Below are 13,925 nucleotides of genomic sequence, written 5' to 3'. Positions count from 1 at the left end.
TTTTCGGATGTCAGAAATGCCATCTGGGTTGTGGTGTTTAGAAGTGCACCCAGAAAAGTTATCTGTTGTGATGGTGTCAAATTTGACTTTTTATGTTTACAGAGAATCCCAGGAACTTGAGGAGGTTCTGTACCAATTCTAGATGCTGGAGTAAGACATCCTTGCTGTCTGCCTGAATTAGACAATCGTCCAGATAAGGGTAAATTTGAATTCCCTTGAGTCTGCAGTAAGCTACTACTGGAGCCAGGCATTTGGTGAAGACCCTGGGCACAGTAGACAATCCAAAGGGCAGCGCAGAGAATTGAAAGTGCCTCGATCCGGCCTTGAACCTGAGGTATTTTCTGTGATCCTGCCTGATGGGAATGTGTAAATATGCCTCCTTTAAATCCAAAGTTACCATCCATGCATCTTTGGACAGCATTGGAAGTAGCTGCTGTAGAGTAAGCATCTTGAATTTTGGAATCTCTAGAAAGGTGTTCAAGACCGACAGATCCAGAATGGGCCTTCATGAGTTTTGCTTCCTTGGGACTAGAAAGAGCCTTGAATAAAAACCTTTTCCCATCTCTGAAAGAGGAACCAGTTCTATGGCATTCATAGCCAAAAGAGCTTCCACCTGGTTTAAGGCCTCCATCCATTGATGTTTTGGAAGGTCTGGTCATCCGCTTGACCTTGGCAAGGTATGAAAATGGAATTAGTAACCTCTTAAAACCACATTCAAAACCCATTTGTCTTGGGTTATTTGAGTACAATTTTGATAAAAAAGAGAGTTTTCCTCCGAGAGGGGCTTCCAGGCAAGAAGTTCCTGTAGCCCAACAGAGGGAGTCATTGAGTTTGTTTTCTTTGAGATTGTGACCTGTCCTCTCCTCCCCTAGGGGTGGAAGCAGTCCACTGTCTTGGTCTATAAGCAGCTTGTGTTTGAGGCCTCCCTCTGGAGCATCTATATCTACCCCTCTGAGGCCTGTCTGAAGTGGGAAAGTACCAATTTTTTGAAGGCCAATTCCTGCTAAATCTAGGTGGCTGTACTTGTAAGAAATCTTTAACTGTTTGCATGGATTTCGCCTTATCCTCCATCTTTTTAATCACCTCTTCAGCTTTTGCTCCAAACAAAACATTATGCTGAACAGGAGCATCCAATAATTTAGCCTTTACTTGTTCAGGTAAATTTTGTTCCTTTAGCCATGCATGCCTTCTAATGACTGTGCCAGAGGCCACAGCCCTACAAGAAGCCTCCAAGTCATCAAATCCACAGTGTAAACCATGCTTCCCAACCTGTTCAGTGGCATGCAATAAGTCATGTAATTCCTTATCATCTGCACAGGCAGAAATGGAAGTAAGCTTTTGTTTTAAGACAGACAAGAGAAATTGCTGGTATTTAAGCATATGAAACTGACAGTTTAAAGCCCTAATGGACAAAGTAGCAGAAGTGTACACCTTTTTGCCCCATCTTTCTAAGGATCGAGAATCCTTTTCAGTAGGAATGGGATTTTTGGCAGAAGCGGCCTTAACTCCCTTAGGACCCTGAGAAATGGTTTCAGGGTCAGCAGCAGGGTTCTTGTATAAAAACTGATGGGAATCAGGAACCCTGTAATATCTATCAGGCTTAACAGGTGCAGGAGGAAAAGAGTCAGGGGTTAAGTTAGCCTCCGAAAAGGCATCATCGACAATATCCAAAATAGGAGGAATAGCCGGGGGTCTATGTTGGGGAAGAAGAAAATCCCTCACTTTTCTTGGATTCCGAATACTCCTGTCCTTCTCAATGGAAATGTTCCCTCATTTCATGCAAAGTTTCCGCAAAAGAGAAATCCTCAGGGGGAGAAGCTGAAGGAATGGATTATTCAGCATCAGAATCCTCATAAGGAGGGAAAGAATATTCCTGATCAGAAGAAGAAACTGAGGAAACAGAAGCCTGATCAGAGGAATCATAATAAACATCCTGCCTTGGCCTTTTGTCTGGAGGGGGATGTGAACCCCTAATCATAGTAAGTAAATCCTCCGCCATCTTGAGTAACTGTTTCTGTGACTTGGGAGCTGGTTCAGAAGAGGCCTGTGTTGAAGTCTTTGATTTAGTAGGAGTCTTTGCCTTTGTCTTTGGCTTTGCCTTTACTAGTAGCTGAGTAGGCCTGAAAACCCCTTCGGAAGCCGGTACCTGCACAGCGGCTCCGGACCCATCCGAAGGAGCATTGTCTGAAGGTCCTGCAACAGAAATATTTAAAGGCTTGGTTGGCTCTTCATGAGAGTCTGTTTCGGCCGTCGGTTCTGAAATGGCCGACGACAGGGGCTGCAAAAGTGCCTCACTGACTACGGCCGAACCTGAAGCTGGCTCCGCTTGTGCGCTATCATAAGATTTGGACCTCCTCAAAGGCCTGTCTTTATCCTTGCGACGTTTGTGAACTCCGGTAGCCAGGGCCGTATCCGACGACATTTTGTAGTTAAAGTGCCTACCGAAGTAATGAAAAGCAAAATCGTAGTGTCACTTAATTGTACTTTGATTGAATCTAGCACAAAACCGACAACTAGCTACGTCGTGGTCAGGGCCTAAGCAAGGAAAACAGTAAGAATGAAAATCCTTATGAGGTATTTGCTTCCCACATGAAATACAATTATTAACTTTTTCTGACATCAGAGTGGAGCAAGAAAAAAGTTTCCCCAACGGGGTACTTAGCTTTGAGTGGAGAAGAAAGTCTTCGGACCGAAGTATATAGAAAAATTCGTCAGGAGTCAGCCGACCGGCACTTGCGAACTGCTATCACCGCACGGCAAGAAAGACTGGAGAAGATGGCGTCGGCTGTCAGCTTTATACTCCTGGTGCTCTGACGTCAGGGAGCATGGTTGAACAGCCGACGCCGGACCCAGACTTTGGGATTCTGGCCGACCGAGGGCTGCCTGCCGGCAGGGGAGAACCCTACAGTCATGACTGCAACAGTGAAACACGATGAACATCATGTTGGACAGAGAGGAAGACATATTTCTCAGAGAACTCTCATTCTCTGGAACAGTCTTCCCTTATGAAACATTGTTCCTCCATAACCCTATTTAAGCGAAACTTGGACCAATGGATGGATAATCAGAAATTTATCCCTGGTCTAGCACCTAGGCCTCTGATGGACAGAGGCAGTCAGGAAATCACCCCCTACATAAATCAGTCTAATTTCTGGGTCACATTTGGGTTGCATGGCTTGTCTTATAAGGGCTCTAGTGGTCACTAGCCTAGTATACACTTATGAACTTATGAGAATAAATAAAGCAATTTTGTCAATATACCCTACTTAATACATTACTGTATCATATTAAAAATAAAGTTAAAACATGCTTTAATATGACTAAACAATGGCAAAAGCAAACTACTAAGAAGGAAGTCTCAGAGAACTTCAGCAGACTGCAGTTAGGGGTAGCTAGTGGTTCAAAGAAAAATGGCACTGCAGGCAACAAATGAATGCATTGCGCTAAACAGAATGTGGTGGGGCTTCATTACGGGAGACTCATCCTCTCTCCTTCATTTCCGACATACTCTCGATTCTTCTAGTCGACTCACATGCTTCCTTCCCTCCAATCCTCATTGAAAAAGTGGAAACGTTTTCACAGATAAAGTCTCTCTGTGCTCTTTATTACCAGAAGAACAAGAAGCAGAATCATCTTCTTTGTCACTCACTTTTTGTTGGACAGACTTTTGTATTTCCTCCTTAGCGTGTACTTCAAAAAAAGATCTTGTCCATTCAGGGAAGAATACCTTGAAGATAGCTGGGTACAGCAGTTTGAATCTCACACCTGAGTCTCGACATTCTCTGAATAGTGGAATGAATTTATTTCTGCCTAGTGTGGGATGAGTAATCATTCTCCAGAAACACTCTGCTGTCTCCCATTATTAGTATTCTGTCCTTCTGCCACAGTTTTGTCAGAATCAACTCCTTCCACAGGTAGGATTGCATCTTTACTGTTAAAGGTCTAGGTTGCTTTCTCATAGCCGGGTTTGAAGCATACACACAATGTGAACTTTCAACTAACAACCCCCTGCTGTGGGATACCAGTGCAGTTGCTTATTTGTGCTTTCATAAAATTAATACAGTCTGTTCCTTCCAGCTTCTCTGGTGTAGCTAAAAATCTCAGGTTTTCTCTATGTGCTCTGTCATCTACTTCTATTATGTTTTGAAAAATCTCTTCCTGAGCATATATTCAGCCAACCTTTTCTTCATTTCCGGTTCTGATTTTTGCATCTTTACCACCTCATCTGAATATCTGTTTAAAGCTTCTTCCATTTTTCATTTTTTCCAGCCTTTTGTTGTTTGCACTGATATACTCCATCAGTGTTTTGTTTATTTTAACCAGGTTTGTGTGCAGTTATTGATCTTCCTGTAGGTTACTGGAAGTCCTGGCTGGAGGTTGCATTGCTTTTTTGCTGAACAGCTGCATAACTTTCCCCAGTAAGTGTTTCTTCCTCACTTTTTGTAGCTGATTTTTTCCTATGCGCTGTGTATTTCTTTTTTCCTGGCATCCAGGCAGTACACTTTCTAGCTAGTTACTGAAACTTACCCATACATGCAAAAGTGTACTGGCCTTCTCTGTTGAGTTTCTGTTTTCACACTGGGCGAGCTAGAGTTAAGCAGTTACTCAATGTGCAGCCATCTTGGAAGCTTCCCCTATTTCTTTTTTATTCCAAAACCAGCTGTTCTACCATTAAAGTTTATCTGGATACCATTTCAGACTTTCATAAGGGGTTTCACTCTTCTTTGGCAGTTCAAAAGGTCTGCAAGGCCTTTTTCAAAAGCACCTTTCATCTGTGACCTCCCATTAAACATCCTGCCTCCACATATGACCTCAAAATTTATCTGGCTCTGCTCCCCCCACACCTCAGTTAACTCATGCATGCTAAACTTAATCTTGCCCTTTCCTCTAAACCTAACCCTGCATGCTAACCTGAACCCCCTTTCCATAACAGTATGACTATTCAAATAAATTCGGAAGTTGCTTTTAAGGTTAGGGTTACGTGATCAGAATACGCACTACCTCCCTGTGTGTGCTCTGGTACACTGTGGAAGATGGAACATACAGTGGGTTGATGACACTGGGTGATCTCTCAAGTCCACAAGGGGCATACACTATTAGGCAACCCTGTCCTCCAACAACAATCACTGTCAGAGAAGTCTGACCTCCTCATGTGCTCTCCCCAGACAGCTGTAACTGGACCATTCTCCTTCATGCCTTTCCCTCCCTGCCTGCTTCAGTGCCAGGATCACTGACTGAACCCAGGTTGTCTATGTTAGGGCTCCTTTCCTATATGTAATGGAGCAAGGCACAATAAGTAATGAATTTGGATGGCACAGTATAGGGAATGGGCTGTTGAATTAATGAAATTTCACTGATAATAGTCCAATAACAGAGAGTCTTCGGGTACTTTTTCTGATGACTGCATACAAGCAGCATTGCAAGGTAAGTTTTCGTTGGATGCTCTGAAGTAAAAAGAATATGATTAAGAGAAAAAGAGAGATTTTCTCCTGTACAAATGATCAGTAAGACAGCCCATCTGAAACACTACATTCCATTAGGGGAGCCATATGATCAGAAGAGCTTAGTGAGAAAGGTACCTAGAACTGAGGCAGAGGTCTGTTCAGAAAGCTCTCCAAGAAATTACAGACTTTTGTAGTATACTCACTGATGGAGGGAGAGAGAGCGAGAAATTAAAATCAACTTTATAATGTGAAATAAGTGTAAATAATGCATGGCAGGGGAGAGATGCAAAGAAACATGTCTGCACTTTCTGTGCATGTCACAAATGCACTGATACTGAGTAGAATTCTTTCCTCTCCACGAATAATGCCTAAGTACAAAGAAAGGATGATCGGCTTCAGCAGTTGGCATCCTTCTTGGAGTATCCAGTCTGTGTCAGCATGAAGCAACATGATCAAGCCTGCTTTGCTTTGCAAGGAATGGTGTGCACCACTCTTTCAAAGGCTTCTACATACTGGCTAAAGTTCTTGCTGCTCCCATAGTGCCAGTTTTAGGCAAAGTTCATAGATTCATAGGTTGGTACTACGCTATCGGCCCTAGGGCCTATACAAGCCTAGCCATAACAATTCCCTGGCTATTTCTTCCCACAGTATTTAATTTCCTGGCTCTGTTATTGAACATTCTAATGTAGCAAATGTATCAACATCAGGACAGAGTCAAATTAAGAAGGCTCTGCTCAATGCCAGAAGTCTAAAAAACCCTGATTTTGAGACACAATTCCATTTGGAGGGAATCCATATATGTGTAATCACTGAAACATGTTTTAAATGCCTACAAGACATTCCCCTCTATACCTGTGTTTAGCACCTACCATGCTTTCAGATCCAGTGGGAGTTGAGGTGTTGGGTCAATATTTATCAGAGACCATATCGCCTCTAGACAAACTCTAAGATCCACAAATAGAAGTTATCATACTCCAAGTCACACCAAAAAGAAGTCAGCTATCAGTTTAATACATGTTACAGGAGACATTCCATGACCTCTGAAGTTCATGACATGCTCCTAAATGTCATGTATGAATTCTGTCATTTTGGTAAACTAACTACCCATCAGTTAGCTGAAGTAGTTATACCTCCAATGTAGAATATGCATAGACGTTTTTAGATCTAATAAATAAAAACTTACTGGACCAGATTGTTACTAGTAAAACTAGACGACAAAATATTTTTGGCTTGGTAATACAGCAGCAGCATGCACAGCTCCACTGGTAATTCCTTTTCCAATTAAGTCAAATCATATCATAAGCTGGTAACTTTCCCCCCTCAAACTGTCTAAACTTACTGAAATCAATATATCTGAATTCAAAGACTTTAAACACACGAATCTCTTCAAATTCCATAATGAAGTATTGAAATGCACATAAAACTAGATTACCCCAGACACTGACAACATCTAGATTTGTGAGTTTTACATCCTTATAAATAAAAGTATTTTGCTGGCAGTCCCATCCAGATCCAAGTGCAAAGGGAAATTTAAAAGCAAATTAACAGTGGTTGTCTACATACAAAAATCTATTTAAAAAAACGTGAGTGTACAGCAGTTCTAAAGACACCAAATTCAATTGAAATGTTAGGAATTAGACTAAGAGTTTAAAAATACTTAGTTTTACTAGCCCATGAGCTCAGGAAGCATCTGGATTTGGGATCTTACGCCCACAAAGAAGTGCATCATTTGAATCCCATAGGTTTAATGGTCGTAGCTAATACTGAACCAAACAGATGAAGAAAGAAAAAAAAAACAAGAAATATAGTAACCACCACCACAACAAAAACAATAAACTCTAGTATACTAGAAGTATTTTTTTCCAAGAAAGGAAGTGCCAACTGCATGAAAAACAGAAGAACACTAAAGTCCCTAATGCCTCTCAAGATAAATAGGAAGGGGAGGAAAAAATACAAAACTATCAAATACAATAAAAAGAAGAGAAACTTTGATAAGTTTTTGGAAAAGACTGATCTTAAACCACTAGCAATCTAGAGACTCCAGAACCACATCTGTATGGGAAGAGTAACAAAGGAGATCTGGGGAGTTAGAGAAATGTGATGTATTATGGGAAGAGAGAGGAGCTTGAGACTGACAGCCTAAGTCTGGAAGAAGTGACCGAGTCGGATCTGATTGATCAGAAACCAAGTGAGGAAGAATGAAAAGGACAACATTAGATCAAATGTATAAAAGATCAACCTGCCAGTATATGCATGTGACACAAAATCTGGAATTAGACACTTAACAAAAAAGCTGCTACATATAAAAGGTGGGAATAATAACTTTTTAACACAATGATGCTTTCTGTGATGTCTTTAAATGTCAATGGTCTCACAGACGAATACAAAAAAGAAAGAACAGTGAATATTAAAAAATTTAGACTGCAAATAGCTATGCTACAGGTGGCACACTTGGAAAGAAGTGAACATGTGAATTTGATAAAGAAAAGTTTCCCAGAGGGTTATTCTAAGAAAGGAGGTGCCAACTGCACAAAAAGAATACCAGGGAAAAAGGAAAAGAGGAGTACTTATATTAACTGCAAGAGGAGCTCCAATTGTGATAAAAGAGAATAAAAAAGGTAATAATGGTACATTTATAGTACTAAGGGGCTACTGGCAAGGAAGCAGGATTACAATGTCATATATTTAAATTCTACCTAAAACTACTATAATGGAGGTTAAGAAAATTCTGTAAGAAATAATCAGCTTTCAGCAAGGAATATTACATATAGGTGAGGACAGAAATTCGGTTTACAGCAGTGAAGATTAGTGCCTGGGGGGCCCAGAAAGGAAAATATACCAAAGGGGGATAGATTTTTGAAGACATTTATGAAAATATTTGGCATGGAAGACATGAATCCAGTAGTAGGAGTTTGGAGTAAATTTACATATTCCCCAAGATACAAAAGTTGGACTAGGCTAGACAGAATTTACATTTCACAGGTACATATGCTTTTTAATTGAAAGTCTTGATACGCAACCAATAATTATTTCAATGTGCCAATAACTAAAATAAAAACAGAGGGTAATGAAGTAAAAATGAGACATTGATACTTTCCCACCTATATGCTGAAGAGAGGAATTTAAGGAATGGGTAGTGGAAATTATTCAGGAGTTATTAGCGAAGACAGAAATTTCTTCTGAAAATATAGCTAGGGAGTGGGATAAAATCAAAGTGGAGTTAAAAAGTAGGGTAGAAATAAAACAAGGGAGATGCAGTTAAGAAGTAATAAGAATTATTTAGAGGGATTGACAAATATTAAAGTATTGGAAAATAGAAGGAATCTCAAAGAAAAAGAAGAGGACAACTGCAGAATGCTAAACAGAAAATAACGGATTACCTCTATAATATGCATGAGTTTAGAAAGGTTGCTATTAACCAACCTTTTTTTGATAACTCTAGAACACAAAAACTTTTAGCACATTGACTCAGGCAGCAGAAAATAGAAAAGGCTTTCGCCAAGCTTAGGCAGCCTACAGCAAGGAAAATAAGACATCCTGTAGAGGTATTAAGAAATATTTCAGAAAATCTATTAAAATCTGTACAAAGTAAAAAATATGGAAATCAAGAAAAGATACAAAGGGAAATGTTTATGGAAGAATGAAATAAGTCGAGGTTAGAGGTAGATGAGGCTGAATTACTAACAAAAGAGGAGATGGGATCAAAATGGTGATGTATAACCAATCCACAGAAAAGTCTCCAAGAATAGATAGCATTCTTGTAGAAGTTTGGAAGCTAGGAGGGGAAAAAATAATAAAGACCTAGAAAAAAGAAGTTATGTACTTACCATAACATTTCATGTGAGTTGTTCATCTCGCCTTCATTCTTTACTGATGGGTTCAGAGCTGATCCCTCGGCTCCGAGTCAGCACCTACTGCAAAGCTCGAGGATTTCAAGTAGCTCGAGGACAAGTCCCTATCCCATGATGCACCCTGAGTTACCTCAGATCTTGTTTGCTGCATAAAATAATACCATATGTCATTCTAGAACTTCACAGGAGAGAAAGTTGAGTGACCAGGAAGAATCAACATCTTGGTCTTCTGAAAGCCCAGGAGGGGGTAGGAGGGAGGGATGTAAGAATAAAGGTGAGATGAACAACTCGCATGGAACATTATGGTAAGTACATAACGTCTTTATGTGACGTTGTTCTATCTCGCCGTTCATTCTTTACTGATGGGTAGCGTCCCAAGCACTATCAACTTCGGGTGGCTCACAGGAGAATATTTCGTAGGACCGTGGATCCAAAGAAGGCCCTGTCAACTTTGTAATGAGTGATAAAGGTATGAAGTTTTGACAAAGGGGCTGCTGCGCAAATGTTATCAATAGAAAGTCTGGCAGAAAAAGCAGATGATGTAGAAACTGCCTGACTGAGTGAGCTTTAATTTTATGCTGCAAGAGCATATTGGCAGCTGAATAAGCAAAGGTAATACAATCAGATGACCATTTAGAGAAAGTTGTTTTAGCCACTGACACACTCTTCCTGGAATCTGAGAATGAAACAAAAAAGCTGTTCTGATTTCCTGAAATCTTTTGTTCTATCCAAATAAAATCTGAGCTGTCTGTGAACGTCAAGTTTGTGCAGCATGTACTTTAAACTGTTTGAATGGTTGGGGAAGAAAAGTGGCAAATCAATAATTTGGTTGAGATTAGTTTCAGTGCAAGCTTTGGGTAAGAAAGAGAAGTTTGCTCGAAGTGAGACTGTCAGCATGGAAAATGAAATAAGGAGGCTTTATGGATAAAGCCTGAAGCTCTGACACTCTGCGGGCAGAAGTAATAGCCACTAAAAAGATGGTTTTCCATGACAAAAATTTAAGGTCACATGAGAAAGCTGGTTCATATGGCAAAAGAATTATGCGGGAAAGCATAAAATTTAGATCCCATGGAGACTAGTGAGATTTCACAAGTGGTCTAATATGAAAGGTCCCTTTGAGGAAGGTTTTGGATAATTTGTGTGACATAATATTCAATCCTTCAAATCCCAGATGAAAGTTAGAAATGGCAACAAGTTGAACACGGACTGTGGTTGCTGCAGCTCCTTTATTGAATATCATAATTAAGAAATCTAGAAAAGAGGCCATAGGGGCTTGGTAAGGATAAAAATTGCTTTTAGAGGCCCATATAGAAATTTTTTTCCATTTGCTGTGGTACAGCTACCTCGTAGATGATTTATGAGATGGAAGGAGAATTTGGCTTCATCTCATTGGAAAGGTTATGGAACCTGGCTATGATGGGAATTGGAGCAGCCAAGCTATCAGCTTCAGGGACTGCAGAGAGGTATGAAGCTCCCCTGATGAGTGAGTCAGAAGGTCTGGAACTGAGTCCAGAATCCAGGAGTCCTCCAAAAGATGAAATCGAAGGAAGGGGAACAAAATAAATTTTGGGAATCCCAAAAGCTTTCCCCAGGCTAGGGTTGGGGACTTGCAGGGGCTTTTGGGATTCCCAAAATCCATAAAAACTCCACCGACCCTCCCTTCAGACTGATTATGTCTAACAGAAAACCCAAAACCCAAAGGATCTCAGAATACCTGGAAAATGTGCTCAACACCATTTTCCAGTCTTCTAGGTTCTACACCCATGACACGTGGGATTTTCTTAATGATCTGTACAACAGTAAAATCAACTTCACTGAGTGCACCCTTGTCACGTTGGACATTGTATCCCTATATTCTAATATACCCACCAGAAGGGCATAGAAGCCACTGAGCTCTTCCTTCTGAAATACACTAAACTCAGCACAACTAAATCTGAAACGCTCATGGCACTGACCACAGCAGTACTAAAAAAACAACTATTTTAGTTTTAATAGAAACATTTATAAACAAATCAAGGGGGTGGCCTTAGGATCCAAAATGGCCCAGACATTCACCAATTTAGTATTGTGCACGTGGGAACTAAAAATGCTTGTGCATTTCAGGGGTTTTGCGCAAGTCTACCTATACCGGTGTTATAACGACATCATATTCATCTGGAAAGGACCTGACAATGATCTACAACCCTTCATCACTGAACTTACCAACAGCCTTAACTACCACGACTTTGTGTCCGGACGCGGGCATAATATAAACTTTTTGGACAACCAGATTGCCATTAATCTCCAAACTGGGTGCCTAGAATCCAACGTCTATAGGAAAGTAACCTAGAGGAACAATTTCCTTGAGTTTAGCAGCCAGCACTAGCTCTTTATTAAAAATAACGTGGTTAAAGGGCAATTCATCCGTCTTTCTAGACTGGTCTCCAATGATAGCACATTCCGTAAAGAATGCATTTTTCTATCCAGCCTATTCATCAACAGGCATTACCCCGAAAAGCTCGTTTCTAGCATTCTCGAAGTGGCGGGACTCCAAATAAAAACGTTCATGCCCATTCTAAATCATGGGTTCACCCCCAAACCTCTTGGAACAGCCAACAAAACCACCATTGACTGGCAATGCAGCTTCCCTGTCCCTATCAGTAGAGACATGTGTGCTATCAAGGGAGTTCTACAGTCCAATTGGACTATCATTAGGGCTGATAAAGAGTTAAACAAAGTTCTGGGCAACTGGCCCACCTTCACCCACAACAGATCCAAAACACTAAGGACGGCCTCTGAACAGAACGACCAAACTGAGCAAACCTTTGATAGCACTCCCCCCAGCCCCCAGCCAGGCATGTCTACCTGCAACAGATGCATTATCTGCCCCCACATCCAACCGGCTCCAACTACTGTTTTCAACACAATAATGTTAGTATTACCCACAACAAACCCTACAATTGCCATTTGGAATTCGTGGTCTATGCAGCTGTCTGTGACAACTGCAACTACTAGTATACTGGCAAAACGATCAGGAAAATATCCGACAAGGCCAAAGAACACCTAGCCACCATTAGGAATAAAGATAAAAACAATGCACTGGACTGCCACAGCCTTGCTTGCACTAACTTCAACAAATTTTACTTCTTCACGTTGGAAAAGATAAAGCCATTTTACGGCAACTGCGAGACCTTGCTCAAGCTCAAAGAATTCAAGTGGAAATATTACAAGATGCAGAATCAAGCCCCGGGCTAAACGAAACTTCCCACTTAAAATGCACGCTAAATTGGATAGTTAACCACGTCCTCCTCCACATCCCACTGGTGTTCTGTGATGTACTGGGCCTTCCTCGCCTTCAGCCCACAGGCTCTCAGGAAACCAACCAACGTTTGGACTATATTGTATCTCACCACGCTGTAATTGAGGGAAGGAAGAAGCAGATTGGGGCCCTGCTAACACCAGTCAATCCTTTCCCCTACTACTGGTCAAATCCCGGCCATGCAGTTAGGGGACTGTTGCTACAGTGATTCCCCCTTGATTGGACTAAAGATATGTAGGGGGACCCATGACTGGGCGAGTTCTGCCAACACCCAGTGGACGCACTCTATACTAACCCCCCCAATGGAGGACAGCTCCACACTATTTCTTACTGATATCTGAACTCTCAGCATTCCACACTACTAAGTCCTCATCTTCCTTCACGGACTTGCAGAAAGTGCTCTGTTTAACTAAAGTATTGTACATGTTTTAAAACCATATTGCTGTACAGCTGTTTTTACTACTTAGGAGCAGACTTCCATAGTAGACCCTCCGCCGACAATATTATATTATCGCTTCATCCCCAATAAAGAAAGAGAAAACTAATACACAGACAACATATTTTAATGTCTAGATTAACCATTTTGATAAATACTAATGTACTAACTTTAATATTAAAGTGACTACCTTTTTTTCAATGCAAATAACTATCTTTAACCATGTTACACCCACTAAACCTGTTAGTTTGGGTCTTGATAGCTAGTTAATGGGAAGCATTACTTGACACCTTGCTGAATCATAGACTGGCACATTTAGGAGCCCTCCTAAAACAGGAAAATGGCATCCGTTCAACGCTGTTTTGATTTAATTTTATTGGTCCTTTTGTATTAGTGTATTTACATAGCAAACAATGTACTGCATTTGGCTCAGAGTCGTGTGTTATATATAAGTTCTTGTGTTTCTGTAACTGTACACCACATACTCTGAAGAAGTTCGAATCAACAATAAAACAAAGCAAAGTGCTAAGTAACAGTTCTGCCTCCACGTGTCCTCCTTCCATCATACAGCATTGTTTAAATAGTGAAGTTTTACCACTTTTAATTAATTTTCTTCTTCTGACGATAGTACGGTCGTAAGCCCACACACACATACATATATATTGTTTGTGTCTTTCAGCTTTTCCCGGTTAGGGGTCACCACAGCGGAACTCCGGTCCGCTAATAATTGGCAGTAGATTTTTTCGTACTGGCTTGCCGGGCCTTACGCACAACCTTCAACGAAGGAACACCCATTCACGCATGTCGCTACACAGAAGATGCTCTCTCTCTCTCTCTCTATATATATATATATATATATATATATATATATATATATAAACAATAAACACTGTGCA

At 40.8% G+C, this 13,925-nt stretch overlaps 1 protein-coding gene across 2 annotated transcripts in view; it reads right to left on the bottom strand.

The window, feature by feature from the left end:
* DENND4B (DENN domain containing 4B) overlaps positions 1–13,925 on the bottom strand; it is a 2,518,380-nt gene that overhangs the window by 418,482 nt on the left and 2,085,973 nt on the right. The gene's annotated exons all lie outside the window — the stretch shown is intronic.

The sequence above is a fragment of the Protopterus annectens genome, chromosome 8.part0 (genome assembly GCF_019279795.1).
Source record: "Protopterus annectens isolate FY-2018-M chromosome 8.part0, PAN1.0, whole genome shotgun sequence".
Lineage (NCBI taxonomy): Eukaryota > Metazoa > Chordata > Ceratodontiformes > Protopteridae > Protopterus > Protopterus annectens.
The sequence above is the reverse complement of the archived record's forward strand: the minus strand, read 5'-3'. Positions and strand labels throughout refer to the sequence as shown.